The following is a 16,571-nucleotide window of genomic DNA, read 5'->3' as shown; positions in this document are numbered from 1 at the left end:
TCCGGAGGAAGGGACGCCTCGAGGGCTCCCTCGGCGCCGAGCCCACCAAAGCGCAGCTCCCGCCAAGCAGCGCTGGCACGCCGGCTCGCGTTAGCAGGGTAAAGAAAACCGTCCTTGGGCTCACCTCGAGGTGTCCGAGTTCGCCCGGACACCCCCGCCCACAAAGTTCTGGTGGTACGGCCCGACTCCTTAAAAGGGCAGGGCGCTCGGCCCGGCGAGCCCGAGGCTGCGCCGGGCGGGGGCGCCGAGCTCCGAGCGCCGACGCAGCCCAGCTGGCCCGCTCGCAGCCGAGCCCCGCCTGCAGGCTCCTGGCGACCGCTCTCCTGCCAAGGTTTTAGCAATGTACACACACGGCCGGAACACGCAGTACCCCGACGCTCCGAACTCCAGCCCCGGTTTGAATCGGTGTTGAATATTGGGGCCCCAGAACCTGAAGTGAACTAGGAATTAAAAAACAAAAAACACAGCAGCAGACCAAGTTCTCTACTTTTGATCGTGCCAACGCTTACAGTCAGGAAATGTGTGACTACCGCACACTTGTTAGACTTTGTTGGCTTTCAGTTTTGATTTCGTTTCACTGAAACAAATGTTTACAAAACGCCCTCTCTGTTACTGGACAACATGCAGACACGAAAAGGCAACAGCAACTCGTTTAGCACCGAAAGACGTCATTAAGGAACTGACCAGTTTTTAGAAAATAACTTAGCATGCAAGCCGACAATATATTAAACGCTATAAGTACAAACGAAACCGTGTCCTACTAGGGGGACCAGGGAAGGCATTTAAACTCTGCCTAGAGCTAAGCAAGAGACAACGTCGCCAAACAGGAGGAAAGGTGGGCTTCAGCATCTCACTGGAGACCAGCAGCACGCTGTCGGGGGCTGAAAACTTAAATGCATGTCCCCCTGCCGCCTAGAATCATGACGATGTCACAAAACTCGCAGAGCTACTCCAGACTGTATTACTAAGGAGCCATGGACAGAGAAATGTTGACATCTGCCTGAAAACTGCAAGGCTGTGGGGTGGGGGCTGATGGGGTAGGAGGAAGGCACAAAAGCATCTTTATAGTGGTTCTCAAAGTGTGATTCGTGGTCTCCCGGGAGTCCCTGAGACCTTCTCAAAGGTCACAGCTATTTTTAGAATAACACAAAGACACTGTCGTTTTCACTGTGCTGACATTTGCACTGATGGTGCAAAAGCAATTGTGGGGAAACTGCTGGAGCCTTATCACTCAACAAGGCAGTGGCTCTTCACCACACATTAGCAGTTTAAAAAAAAGTGTTTACATATATCCTTAATGAAATGACCAGTAGTAGGGATTACTACTTTTATTAAATCTTGACCCTTGCATACAGGTCATTTTAGTGTTCTTCGTGACAAAATGGGAAAGTAGTCATGTATGGATGTAAGAGATAAAGAAGGCTAATCACCAAAAAATTGATGTTTTTGAACTGTGGTGTTGGAGAAGACTCTTGAGAGTTCCTTAGACTACAAGGAGATCAAACCAGTCAATCCTGAAGGAAATCAGTCCTGAATATTCACTGGAAGGACTGAGGCTGAAGCTGGAGCTCCAATATTTTGGCCACCTGATTTGAAGAGTTGACTCATTAGAAAAGACCCTGTCACTGGGAAAGATTGAAAGCAGGAAGAGAAGGGGACAATAGAGGACAAGATGACTGAGTGGCATCACCATCTCAATAGACATTGAGTTTGAGCCAACTCCTGGAGACGGTGAAAGACAGGGAAGCCTGGCGTGCCACAGTCCATGACATCACAGAGTCGGACATGACTGAGCAACTGAACTGACTGACTGATCTGTTACCTGGCAGTCATTTTCACAAAAATGAACAAAGTGAGTCTGTTTCTTCCAGGAAAACAACGGACAGTATTTATTGCCAGTGATAAAATTTGAGTTTTGAAGCATCTTGGACAACTTGACACTTGTCATGGTGAGCTTGACAGCTTCCCAATACTTAAAGTCGTCCCTGATGAGGTAAGGACAGTAACGACTGTGGCTTTAGAAGACCTGCCTAACCTAGTGACCAAAATTTTCTAAATAGTACAAAATCATGCATGGGTAAAAGATCCACTGAAAGTGCAGGAAAGACCAATGGATTTTAATATATGAAAGTTTAAAAACAGTTCAATGAAATGACTCCAGATTCTACACTGCAACTAACCTTTAGGAAACTATGATTGTAGAGTTTTGATATAATATCAAAAAAGGTATTAAAGTACTCCTCTTCCTATGTGAGGCTACATTTTCTCATTTTCTTCATAGATTTCAACCAAAATAACACTGCCACACACTGAATTCAGAAACAGATATGAGAATCCAGCTGTCTTCTATTAAGCTAGACAGTAAAGAGATTTGCATACCGCTATTTCTCTTACTAAAGTTTTTAATTTGGGAAATACTTTTGTTTTTCTCAAAAACATTATTTAACAGGTAATGGGTTAGCTGTTAGCCCATCTTTCTCACAGTTATTCTAAATACCAACCATGATCATTTATGCTTTAAACTGGTATCAGACATATAAAAGCAGCAGGAACAATACTGCATAATGGCATTTACTCACAAAATTTCCACTTATCAGTGGCTAGTAATGTAAAATCACCTCTATTAAAATTACATTTTCCCCTGTGAATTGTGTTGTTCTATTCCACTAAAGAGGAGGAAATGAAAGAACAGGGCAAATATTCACATGCAAGGAAATATGAAGTCAACAGATCATCAGTACACCTAACATTCCCAGAGCTCTCAAGATCATTTGTAATGTAACTTACTGAGGGTAATTTGAAACTGAAGTGGGATTACACTTGATTTGTAATAGATCTAACAAAACTATAGGAAAGTGCGGGAGAAATGATTCTGGAATTGGATACTGCCTGTGGCTGAAGAAGTAGTGCAGTACACACGTGGGCGTGATTTTCTCCAAGTGTTTTGAAAACACCATTGTATCCAAAATACAGTCTTGTTCAGCAGTGAAAATGAACAAAAGACATTCCTAACCTTTTGGGGGCACAGAATTCCTTGGCTTCCTGATGATACTTGAGGATACAGATCCTTACACACAGTATTTGCTATACTTTGATGTTTAAGGTCCCCGTGCAGCCCACTTAGGGAGGATCGGAGGCTCCATAGACTTCAGGTGAAGAATCCTTGGCCCCTAAGGTTCACTCAAACTGGACCAGCTAATGAACCCAATTTACCTTACAAATAAGGAGTATGTTGTTGTTGTTCAGTTGCTAAGCAAAAGTGTTAGTCATTCAGTCCTGCCCGACTCTTTGCAACCCCATGAACTGTAGCCCTCCAGGCTCCTCTGTCCAAAGGATTTCCCAAGGAAGAATACTAGAGTGGGTAGCCATTCCCTTCTCCAGGGGATGTTCCCAACCCAGGGATCAAACTTGAGTCTCTGACATTACAGACAGATTCTTTACAGTCTGAGCCACCAGGGAAGACCCAGTATGGCATATACTCATAGATACTTACTTCATCCTTTGGGCTATAACCCAGTACTCCACAATGGGTTTTATTGCTCAGATTGTTCTGGCTCTGGCCACTGGAAGCCCTTTCCCATCAGCTCCTGATCCCTTTGACTTGCTTCCATCTGTTTGCCTTTTAAGCACTTCCTTACTTTCTGGTACTATGAGGCTCCAGGCTCACCTTCTGTTTTCTCTGCCATGGCTTTCTCTAGAATCGGCTATTTCCCCCACACATCAGTCTCTTCACCTTACAAGCTACTGCCCAATCTCCTGCCACCACGGCCAAACTTCCTAAACAAACAGTGGTCAGCTTGCTTTGTGATCCCAGCTTCCTCAAAACTCTCCTCTGTGGACTTACATGATACCTCTCTCTCTATTTGGGCAGAACTCATTGTGCTTTATAATTCTTTCTGCTCATACAACCAGGAACCAATATAAGATGCTAGAAAATGTCCCTTATCTCTCAGTCTGTATGATATCTTGGATAAAAACATCAGTGACCCTTCAGAACTGTAACTCCAGCACAAACCTCTTCCCACAAAGCCAAGTTCATTCTTCCCAGCTGCCCCAAAACACTTTCCTGGGTATAAAAAAAGGCACTTTGGGAGGCTGTACCCAAAGGACTATTCACTTAGTGAAACGTATCACCTCTGAAATGCCAAGAGCCACCCATCATTCACACTGAGCTACTGCTTGGATCTGCAAAGGGTGGTTTCTCTAGACAGGGAGGGGACAGTCTCACCTTCACCAGAGAAGGGATGGGTTGGGGGCGGGGGGCGGGTATTGTTGTTCAGTCGCTAAGTCTTGTCAGACTCTTTGCAACTCCAGGGACTGCAGCATGCTAGGCTTCCCTGACCTTCCCTATCTACCAGAGTTTGTTCAAACTTATGTCCATTGAATCAGTGATGCTATTTAACCATCTCATCCTCTGCTGCCCTCCTTTCCTCCTGCCTTCAATCTTTCCCAGCATCAGGGTCTTTTCCAATGAGTCAGCTTTTTGCATCAGGTGGCCAAAGTATAAAGAGTTTCAGCATCAGGATCAGTCCTTCCAATGAATATTTAGGGTTAATTTCCTTTGGGATTGATGGGTTTGATCTCCTTGCAGTCCAAAGGACTCTCAAGAATCTTCTCTAGCACCACAGTTCAAAAGCGTCAGTTCTTCCATGCTCTGCCTTCTTTATGGTTAGCTGATTCCATTCTTGGGAATAAAAGCAGAAGGCAGAATTCAGAGAACTTTAAATTAGCAGATCGGGGGGGATGCAGAAGCATATTCGACCCAGGAGAGAAAAAGCATTTTGGGACTGCTGCTGCTGCTGCTAAGTCACTTTAGTCATGTCCGACTCTGTTTGACTCCATAGACGGCAGCCCACCAGGCTCCCCCGTCCCTGGGATTAGTTGTACAGATTTAATCAGTCTCAAAATGCTTTTTCTCCTCCTGGGTTGAAAATGCTTTCATGCTTCTGTTTTACAAAAATATTTTATGACATGAAAAGATATCATATAAGGTTAAAGAAAAGTTGTTATACAGTGTACTTGTTATGAACCCACTTCATCAAAATTGAAAATAAATGTGTGTATTCAAAAGACTGAGTGGGTCTCTGTACCAAAGGCTAGCTACAGGTATGCCTGGCTGGGAAGGATGGAATGGCTTGTCTTATTCTGGGCATTTAAAAATATTCTAAGTATAAAATGAACATTTATCTGTATTGTTATTTATTAACTTATCATTTTTGCAATATAATAATTTATCATTATTGTAGAAAATAAACTATGACGAAATCTTAACTCCAGAAAGGAGACCAAAGGAGATCATCTAATCCACTTCTCCATGCAAGAATGCGCTTTCTCTTCCTAAACTGGCCTGTTTGCATATCTCCAGGGAAAACTTCTTTAAAGAAGGCTGAGGGCCAAAAAAAAAATGATGCTTTTGAATTGTGGTGCTGGAGAAGACTCTTGAGAGTCCCTTGGACTGCAAGGAGATCAAACCAGTCAATCCTAAAGGAAATCAACCCTGAATATTCATTGGAAGGACATGCTGAAGCTGAAGCTCCAAGACTTTGGCCATCTGATGAAAAGGCCTGACTCACTGGAAAAGACCCTGATGCTGGCAGAAGCTGAAGGCAAAAGGAGAAGGGGGTGGCAGAGGCTGAGATGGCTAGAGAGCAACACCAACTCAATGGACATGAATCTGAGCAAACTCCAGGAGCTGGTGATGGACAGGGAAACCTGGCGTACTGCAGTCCATGGGGTCAAGAGTCGGACACAATTGAGCAACTGAACTGAAAACCCAGTCTGCTGAGTCTTTGCTTTGTACCTGATATGTTTATTCATTTATCTTAATTACGGATATGGTTGGGCTGAAGTTCTACCAGCTCGTTCTGTCTTCCATTTGTTTCTTGGGTTCCTCTGCTACTCCAGGCCTGCATTCCTTTGCTAACCTTCAGGCCCCACCCAAACCTACAGAAGCATAAACTCCGTGGGTGTGGTCCAACAAGCCCTCGAGGTGATTCTGCTTCACACTCAAGTTTAGATACCACTGCTCTGTGGCCAACAGTATGCATCCTTAACTTACCAACTTATATTTAATGAGTCAATACTGTACCAATTCGCTGAGTCTTCCATCATCTGATTCCTATTGGAAATCTGAAATAACCATAATGTCTTTCATTCTTTCTAGAACATCTACCATTCTCTTCGTTCAGGTTCTTCATACCTCATCATGCTTTTTCAATAGCTTGCTGCTGCTGCTGCTGCTAAGTCGCTTCAGTTGTGTCCGACTCTGTGCGACCCCATAGACGGCAGCCCAACAGGCTCCCCCGTCCCTGCCTTTCTCCAGGAAAGGATACTGGAGTGGGTTGCCATTTCCTTCTCCAATGCATGAAAGTGAAAAGTGAAAGTGAAGTTGCTCAGTCGTGTCCGACTCTTAGTGACCCCATGGACTGCAGCCTACCAGGCTCCTCCATCCATGGGATTTTCCAGGCAAGAGTACTGGGGTGGGGTGCCATTGAAAGTATTTCCTTAGACAAGTCTCTCTCCCCACTTAGCCTTCAGTCCCACTGCAAGAATACATTGTTCCTAAAATACATATCAGATGTTACTCTCTCACCAAATTAAAGAAAGGAAAAAAAAAAAAAAAAGAAACAATGTATCTTCCCTGCCTCAGAGCTGAAGAATAAACTTGTTACAGGGGCATCTAATACCCTTCCCAATTTGGCCCAACATCAGTAGCTTGCTTTCTCATCCACCAACCACACTCAGTACCCTCCCCACCCTATTACTACAAGAGCCCTCCAGCCAGATACTTTTCCTGTATTTCCTCTTCGTTGGAATGCCCCTTCCCTCTTCCCCAATTGGAGACACCCTGTGCTGGTGGTTTAGTCACTAAGTCGTGTTTGACTCTTGCGACTCCCCAAGGACTGTAGGCTGCCAGGCTCCTCTGTCCATGGCATTTTCCAGGCAAGGATACTGGAGTGGGTCTCCATTTCCTCCTCCAGGGTAATATCCTGACCCAGGGATTGAACCCAGGTCTCCTGCATTGCAGGCAGATTCTTTACTGACTGAGCCACCAGGGAACAAATGAAATCAAGGCAGTTCTTCTCAGAAGACTTCTCTGATATCTTAGTCACACCCTTTACCTACTAAAACCTCTTAACTCTCAGGTCTATCAAGTCATGAGGCTGGATGGGATTAAAGGGAATGTCTGTTTATGGGAAAGGCAGACAGAAGATAATGCAGATAATTAAGGAACAAAACTGTGAAGAACTCTGCTGGAGGGGTAGAAGGCAAGAATTCCTCCTGCCTCTGAATGCCCCCCACACAGCCATTCTGAAGCACTCTCTCATCATGCAGTCACTGGACTCTGACCTGGCTCCACCAACGAAGCAACTAGAGACCAATGAATTATTTTCAACATTTCTGAAAGTCCAAAGGAAATCACATATTTGCCCATGGAAAGTGTGTGAATGACTACTCTGCTCTGGGCTTTTCTGGAGCTCATGCCAACTGAGTGTGGCAACACCGATTGTTAGCTGATCCGGAAGTCCAGCTGACAACTGTATGTGGTTGGACTGATTTAAAAATAGAAAAACAAACAAAATTGTTTTAAATGGAGTTTGCTTGGTAGAGGGACTCTTTCAAAACATGAGATTCAAAGGAAAAGGGGATAAATTGAAAAACAAAACAAAACAAAAAACTCCCACACAGAGGACATCACTTTGAAGGCAGGTACTTCCCCTTGGGGAACAACAGCTTCCCCTTGGCTGTGAAATATGTGCTGTGTTGCTTTATTGCTAAGTGGTGTCCGGCTCCTTGTGGCCTCATGGACTGCAGCCCGCCAGTCTCCTCTATCCATGGGATTTCCCAGGCAAGAACAGTAGAGTATTGAACAGGCGTCTCCTGCATTGGCAAGTGGTTTCTTTTCCGCTGAACCAGTGGGGAACCAATGAAATCAAATCTCCAGACTGGGCAGTGGTTTACAACCTTGGCTACACATCTGAGAATTACCTGGGGAGACTGATCAATCCCTAACACTCAGGCCACATCGCAGGTCAGTTAATCTCTGGAGGGGGACCCATGCATCTGTATTTCTTAAAATGTCCTCGGGTAATTTAATGTGCAGTCACATTTGAGAATCTCTGCTTTTGAGCCTTGATGAGCCTTGATCCTCCAAGTGAGGGCCACAGAGTCAAGACTTGCAGCGCCCTGCATTCGATACGTGTTAGAAATGCAAACTCTTAGGTTCCATCCCAGATCTACCAAACCAGCATCTGCATTTTAGTAAAATCCCTAGTGATCTGTAAGCCCATTAAGGTCTGAGAAACATTGCCTTATAAAATACAGAACATTTAAGACTTGCCTAACCCAGCAGTATTTACAGTTGCCAAGATATGGGAGCAACCTAAGTGTCAATCAACAGCTAACTAGATAAAGAGCATGTCTAGTATACGTATACAATGGAATACTACTGAGCCATCAAACATGAAAGTTTGCTGCTTGCAGCAACATGAGTGGACTTGGTAGGCATTATGCTAAGTGAAGTAAGTCAGAGCAAGACAAATACTGTACAAGAGCACTTACACAGAGAATCTAAAAATTACAACAAACTAGTGAATAGAACCAAAAGGAAACAGACTCACAGATGCAGAGAACAAGCTAGTGGTTACTAGTGGGGACAAGGTGGAGGAGAGGGGCAATTAGGAGTAGAGGATTAAGAAGTACAAACTATTATGTGTAAAATAAGCTACCAGGGGGACTTCCCTGGTGGTCCAGTGGCTAAGACTTCACGCAGAAGGCCCAGGTTCAATCCCTGGTCAGGGAACTAGATCCTATATGTTGCAAATAAGAATTCACATGTCACAACAAAGATCCTTCATGCTGCAACTAAGACCTGGTGGAGCCAAACAAATGATAACTATTTTTTTTTTTAATAAGCTACAAGGATATATCATAAAACACAAGAACAGCCAATATTTTATGATAACTATAAGCTCAAATGTTGAGTATAACCTTTAAAAATCATGAATCACTTTATTGTACACCTGTAAGATATAATATTGTACATTAACTATACTTTAAAAATATATTCGTATTCATTTAAACCATGTTAAAGTATTAAGGTATCATCAAATTAGAATATCTTCCTTAAAGTAATTGACTAATTGGATTTACAAATAAAATAATAAATAAATGGAAAACTCAGCAAGAACAAAATGAATTGCTTAACCTCTCAAAGACAAGTAACTGATACTCCCTTGACCTTCGGTCTAAAGCATGAATCTCTAAACAATGTTTTGCAACAGTCCTCTTTGTTGCTGGAGCCTTTACCACTCCTTCAAACTACTCTCAAATTTTCCTGATTACATGCAAGAAAAGGGGAAGATGTAAGAACTGGAAGAAAGAGGCTATTTCCCAGTCTTTCTTTGAGGGGCTGTTTTTTCCTTTTGTGAGGGGGGAAAAAGTTACATACACAGACAAGCCTCAATGATCAGTAAATTGCAGCTTTCAAGTTACAGTAAGATCTGATCTCTCCATACATAAAAGAGATTACGTCAACTGATGACATTTCTTATGATACCCAGGCCTGTTCTAAATGTGTTCTTTTTATCCTCAGCAAATGTTTAAATTCCACCAACTCAAAATCTAATTTGGGGTACCAATTTTACTTTCCACTTGAGGATGGAGGATTTCCTCCCCAAAGTCAGGGAAGTTTTATTTGAGGTTTATTTACCATGAGCTCTGTCTCCTACATGGGCTTCCCTGGTGGCTCAAACAGTAAAGAATCCGCCTGCAATGCAGAACATCTGGGTTTGATCCATGGGACAGGAAGATCCCCTGGAGAAGGGAATGGCAACTCACTCCAGTATTCCTGCCTGGAGAATTCCATGGGGTCACAAAGAGTCAGACACGACTGAACTAGGTCACAGGCAAAACGGAAAAATTAAGATGAAATCAAATCAACATTTATTAAGCACATGTAACATCCAAAGTCCTATGCAACCCTATAAAAGAGGTTTTTGGGGTTATAATACTTGTCTTTTAAGAGCTTACTATAACCAACAGAAAGAGCTGCTCCATTTTCTAAGTTCTAATTATCTTGAAAATCCAGTTGACTCTTGAACAACTCAGGGATTAGAGGCACCCTTCCCCCTTTGCAGAAATACCATGTACCACTTAATAGTGCACCCTCCATACCTGAGGTTCCTCCGTATCTGAGATTCCACATCTGCAGATTCAACCAACCTGGGATTCTGCAGTGCTACAGTACACACTTATTGTCAATAATCCCAATACAAGTAGACTTGAACAGTCCAAACCCATATGTTCAAGGGTCAACTGTAAAACAAATCTAAAGAACAAAAAGTTGATTCATAACAAATTAAACCTTTACCTAATCAAGGACCTATAAGTTATTGAGCTAATTCAATAGTTTTAAGCATAAGGATGGATTCATTAAAGAGAAAACCACAGCCCTGAGAGTTTCCTAACCATCCAGTGGTTAGGACTCAGCATTTTAACTGCCAGGTCCCAGGTTCAATGGCTGATCAGGGAACTAAGATCCCACAGGCTGGGCAGTGTAGCCAAATTAAAAAAAAAAGAAAATTACAGTAATTTTAGTTTACAGTATTGCCTATGTTCTCAGAAAGGAAAGGTCAAGTTGAGAACTCTGAGTTGGGAAGCTGTGAGTGCCCTGGACACCCCAAAGCCACTGGCCTCATGCCTTCAAATGCTTAACAACTTAACAGGCTTAACCCTTTTCACTTGGAAATTCACAGAAAAATGACTTTCACCCAAATATGAAAGTATTTCTCAGTACGTGTATTTGAGACACATGCTTGGCCACAGTGAAAAGCAAGATACTGGGAATCATTTTGCTAGTGATATGAATGGCCAGTGTTTGCTGATTGCCCACAGTATGTCTGGCCCTGCTCTAAGTACTCTGCTGATATTAAATTAATTCCCACCACAAGCTGTTAAGCCAAGTACAGTATTACCATCCTGCTCTGCTGCTGCTGCTAAGTCACTTCAGTCGTGTCCGACTCTGTGCGACCCCATAGACGGCAGCCCAACAGGCTCCCCCGTCCCTGGGATTCTCCAGTCAAGAACACTGGAGTGGGTTGCCATTTCCTTCTCCAACGCATGAAAGTCAAGTCACCCAGTCGTGTCCAACTCTTAGTGACCCCATGGACTGCAGCCTACCAGGCTCCTCCATCCATGGGATTTTCCAGGCAAGAGTACCGGAGTGGGTTGCCATTGCCTGCTCTACAGGTAAAGAAAGTGAAGTTCAAGAAGTCGGGTGATTTTCTCTAAGTCATGCAGCTGTAAGTGGTGGGACTGAGCTGTGACCCTAGCACCCTGGCCCCAGGGTCCCATTCTCAATCACCATATCCTGCAACCTCTCCAGAGAAGCTACCATTACCCTCTCGAGGAAACAATCATAGGATGACTTTTGCAGTCTTTAAGGAAATCATTTTTCCTGCCATCTAGCTGTGTTTCATCACACTCACTCCCAAATTTGACTTCTGAGCCCAGCTGGACAGCTTCTGCAAAAGGCAAATGGTCATTTATTATCATGGTTGGTCAGTCTGGTTTCCTTTAGGAGTATTTGGGGTTGAAATTCAATGTCTGGGACCAGAACATCTGTCATTTTTCTATGACTATTTACAAAAAGCAATTGGAAGTAAACACGGAACTCCAGTTCCATGTTTTTTTACCTGATATTTCAGGTACCATGAACACTAAAGTCCCCAGTGAGAACTCACAAGTCACACTGAAGATGTCATTTTCACCCTTCAGAAAAACAAGGTGGTGGAAAGTCTGCAGAGCTGCAAATTAATATGACCAAGCCTGGGCAGGGGTGGTGGCGAGGGGGAGTAATAATTATTCATCTAGGCTCACATGCGACCCCATGGACTGTAACCCACCCAGTTCCTCTGTGCATTGGATTCTCCAGGCAAGAACACTGGAATGGGTTGCCTTTCCCTTCTCCAGGGGATCTTCCTGACCCAGGGATTGGAACTTTGTCTCCTGAGACTCCTACATTGGTAGTTCAATTCTTTACCACTGAGCTACCTGGAAAGCGCAGTGTCATCTAGGACAACCTTTTCTGAACAGAAAGTGGTTTTAGAATAAAAGCTAACTTGGCTGAGATAATTTCAACTAACGGCAATTCTCTCCCTCCCTTTAACAAACATATTATTGCAAGGGGCCATACAGGTAGGCTGGAGCTTTCCAAGAACCTCATATAAGTGGATCACAGCTGAGAGACCAAGATAAAATAATAAACAAAAAACTATTTTTCTACTCAAACAATTTTTCTAATACTCATACATTTATTTATCAGAGTTGAATCAAGTTCCTGGGAAATACTCTTTCTGGCCAGACTCTTATTGCATACATGCAATGTAATACTTAAGCCCGAGTTTTTCAATAAACTTTGATGACGTCTATAGCATGTTACCCAAGATATCTTTGGCAAGCACCTCCCTGGTCTATGCACCCCTGGTACCTAGCAGTTGGTGGCTAGTTGTTCCTGGAGGGCACCCTCTGTGTGGGCAGTCTGAAACTGCTCTTGGGGAACCTGGGGTTTCCAGAACTTGTGTTGTAAGCTCTGGCACACAGCTCTTGGGAGGTGAATTCCATGGCCCAGTGTTTTCTTCACATCTCTTTAATGTTGACAGTCAACCAAGGCTCTTTGGGTATTACCAAAGCAAGGTTTGGAGAGGGAAATGGCAACCCACCCCAGTATTCTTGCCGAGAAAATTCCATGGATGGGGAGCCTGGCAGGCTGCAATCCATGGGATCCAGAAGAGTCGAACACGACTGAGTAACTTTCACGTCATTTCAAGGGTGCCATGCCTCCCTACCCTGAAGGGATCCTTGACCAGGAGAAAAGCTCAGAGCAGCTTCCTAGGGTTGATTGATAATTCAGCCCAAGCCGTGGAGTTCCTGCTCCAGCCCATTCCCCCTCCACACTCCCCTCTCACCCCGCCCCCTCGCAAGAGGTACACTGATTAAATAAATTTTGAGTACAAGCAACACCACGGCTTGCACATAATAGTAAAAGATTTGGGGAAGAAAAATAAAAGATTTGGGGAAGAAAAATCAGTGGGAGTGGCTATTACATAAGGAACAGAGAGAAAACAGAAAAGACATTCAATCCTCTTCCTTATTTCATAGGTAAGAATTCAAGCACCAGAGTTTTCCAGGCTTAAATAGACTTTAATTTGAAGACTTAAACACACACACACATACACAATACTGTTACCCCCACCTAAAATGTTTCCTTTAATCTTAATTAATATTTATAAAATTTTCTTTTTAACCTCAAATATCCAGTTAGTCTTCAAGTTTAATTGGTATGCCCAGATCTAAACAGGATCTTTTTTTTTTTTTTTTTTAAAGTTGCTGAGTCGTGTCCAACTCTTTGACACCCATGAACTATATAGTCCATGGAATTCTCCAGGCCAGAATACTGGGGTGGGTAGCCTTTCCCTCCTCCAGGGAATCTTCCCAAACCAGGGATCGAATCCAGGTCTCCCACATTGCAGACGGACTCTTTACCAGCTGAGCCACCAAGGAAGCCCCATACCCAACATGAGTATACATAAATAACATATACAAAAAAAAAAAAAAATATGTAAGTAACTTATATGGTTATGGGTTTATAAGGAAATGAACAAAATAGTAACACTAATATTTAGTTAGTACCCTACGATTTGAAACAGACATATTTAAGACCTGAATGATTTGACTGGGTTGGCCAAAAAGTTCATTTGGGTCTGTCACCTGAATGAACTTTTTGGCCAACCCAGTATTTGTCAAAAAGAAAAAAACTTTCTAAGAGTTCTTTAAACGGTGCTTGACTTCTTCTTGCCACATTAACTCACAACACAAAGCAAGCATCTTTTTCCATACCTTGGCAAACCACCATATTCATTTCTAAGTATGGCTCAACTTCCAACATTTCGTCCTTTGCTCTTCAGGATGGTGAAATATCTCCAGGACTTCTTTTAACATGAGTGCTTTTGAGGCACTGCTTCCCCTGGGACATCTTCATCCTTTCCATCTCAACCTCTTTCCTTCTTTACGTCAGTAAGTTACTGTCACTCTGCTCATTCAGGGCTGCACACACCCAGTAAGCTATTTCATTTATGCTTGATCAGAATTTCACTCCCAGCATCGTCACTTTTTGTTTCTTTCCTGCCCTTTTGTCTTTGTTGGCCAGTTCTCCCTTTCGATTATCCATTTATGGGAAATGTCATATTGGCTTATCACTAGGACACATGGAGACAACAGACTAAGATACGCTTTGCTATCTCTGCATGAACTAAATGAGCAACTCAGTGACCAATCACCAAAAGGCTTTAAGAAACGTGATATGATTGGTTACAGATCCGGAGGCCATTTGTTATTTATATAGTTACGTGTGGAGTAATGAGCTAGCAGCAAAGTTTATACTTTGTGAAGTTGCTGGGCTAACTGAAATCTGAACCACTGTGTTGGGGGACTGGTGTCACTTAAACCACGTAACTAAAGTTTGTGCATACTGGAACTGTGCGAAGTAAGGACTATGATTCCTCTCGATAAACATAAACCACCTTCAGACACTATTAAATCCATCTGTTCATTGTTGCTTTCATTTTTTTAAAGCAACTCCCCCCTCCAATTTTGATTCAAGTTTTGGTTTATAATTATGTGTAGCATCTAGTAGTTCCAAAGTGAGCCACAAAGCAAGGGACCTTCAGGAGAGTTTAGCGTCTATTTTTGTCCTACCATCAATGTTTGCTTTATCCTATTAATATTCTTTAATATAAGTGAATACATATACATTTTCATATTCTTCCTCCTTCCTAGGTAAAAAATAGCATAATTATACATATTATTCTACATCTTACTTTTTCAAATAATATATCATAGAGATCAAAACACCAGTTAAAAAAAAAGAGAGAGAGAGACAGTCTTCATTTCTTTTTTATAGTTGTATAATCCTCCATTGTGTTGAAGGACCAAATTTTTTATTTTTAATATTTATTTATTTGGCTGCACTGGTCTCAGTTGCAGCATGTGGGATCTTTAGTTCTGGAATGCAAACTCTTAGTTGTGACATATGGATCTAGTTCCCTGACAAGGTATTGAGCCTGGGCTCCCTGCATTAGGAGCGTAGGATTTTAGCTACTGGACTACCAGGTTAGTCCCAAAGAACCAGATTTCTTTACTTTTTAAAACCACCCCCTATTGACATGTGGATTACTTTCAGTCTTTTGCTATCACATACAGTCTGTAATGAATAAACTTATAGATATCTTTTTCTTATTTTTGCCAGTACATCTTGGGGATAAATTCCTAGAAGTGAGCTGGCTAGATCAGAGGTAAGTGCCAATGTAATGGTGCAGCCTACTGCCAAATTCTCCTCATAGGGTTATTTGTTTCGCATTCCCATCAGCTGAGTGAGAGCACAGCACTTTCCCTCCTACAGTTTTATCAACAAAACATGCTGTCAAAAGCTTGTGCTTTTTACCACCTTGACAGCCAAGATATGACGGAGTAGTGTCCTTTCATCTCTCATATCATGCATGACTGAGCATCTTTTCATCGTAAAGGGACATTTGAAAATGTAACTGCTTTGACAGGTTTGATATTTTAGACCAAGAGTTTTCAAAGACACTTTCCACAAAAATAAAGAACTGTTAAACATAATCCTTAATTCTGAGTCATCTAAATACACCCTTCCTTACTCACACACACACACACACAGGCTTTATTCATGCCAGTTTATCTAATCAACACACATTTGAGGGGTCTGGTGCGCCGGGACCTGGTCCTGCTATGCTAACACACATGGGCAGAGGGTACGGGAAGGCCAAGGGTGAACAGTTTATTTGGTACCCCAGTGGTCTGCACAGCACTGGAGTTGAAAGCATCTGATACAACTTTCAATATGGAGTAGTTCATTGGGCTAAAAGAGAAAGGGTTTTCTAGGCTTGAGAGGTAGTTTAAGGAAAGAGTAATAAACGGTCACAGCAGAGCAAGCCTGCCTTTTCCATTAAAAAAAAAAAAAAGTGGTGGAATAGCCTACAGGTACCAGAGAATTATGATGACAAAAGCAGAGACAGATACAAGCAAAAACCTGCAGGCATGCTAAGTCGCCTCAGTCGTCTCCAACTCTTTGCAACCTGACGGGCTGTAGCCCTCCAGGCTCCTCTGTCCATGGGATTCTCCAGGCAGAAATACTAGAGTGGGTTGCCATGCCCTCCTCCGGGAGATCTTCCCAACCCAGGGATCGAACCCACGTCTCACTGTTTCCTGCATTTGCGGGCAGGTTCTTTGCCACTAGCACCACGTGGGAAGCTCAGCAATAGCCTAAGTGAAAGTGAAAGTGTTCGTTGCTCAGTGGTGTCTGACTCTTTGGAATCCTTGGACTGTAGCCCAAAGTCTCCTCCGTCAGTGGGATTTTCTAGGCAAGAATACTGGAGAGGGTTGCCATTTCCTTCCCCAGGGGAGGATCAAACATGGCAAAAGCCTAAAACTACTGTAATAAAAACCTGTAACTAAGTGCCTCTAATCTAATGTAATATCGAACACTGATT

General features: G+C 42.9%; 1 protein-coding gene across 4 annotated transcripts in view; it reads right to left on the bottom strand.

Annotated features, from left to right (window-relative positions):
* The window catches only part of AFF1 (AF4/FMR2 family member 1), a 197,225-nt gene that overhangs the window by 141,496 nt on the left and 39,158 nt on the right, over positions 1 to 16,571 (bottom strand). The window lies entirely within an intron of this gene.

Source organism: Bos indicus x Bos taurus, chromosome 6 (genome assembly GCF_003369695.1).
Source record: "Bos indicus x Bos taurus breed Angus x Brahman F1 hybrid chromosome 6, Bos_hybrid_MaternalHap_v2.0, whole genome shotgun sequence".
In the NCBI taxonomy this organism is placed as follows: Eukaryota; Metazoa; Chordata; class Mammalia; order Artiodactyla; family Bovidae; genus Bos; species Bos indicus x Bos taurus.
Note: the sequence above shows the minus strand (reverse complement) of the source record. Positions and strands in the feature narration are given on the sequence as shown.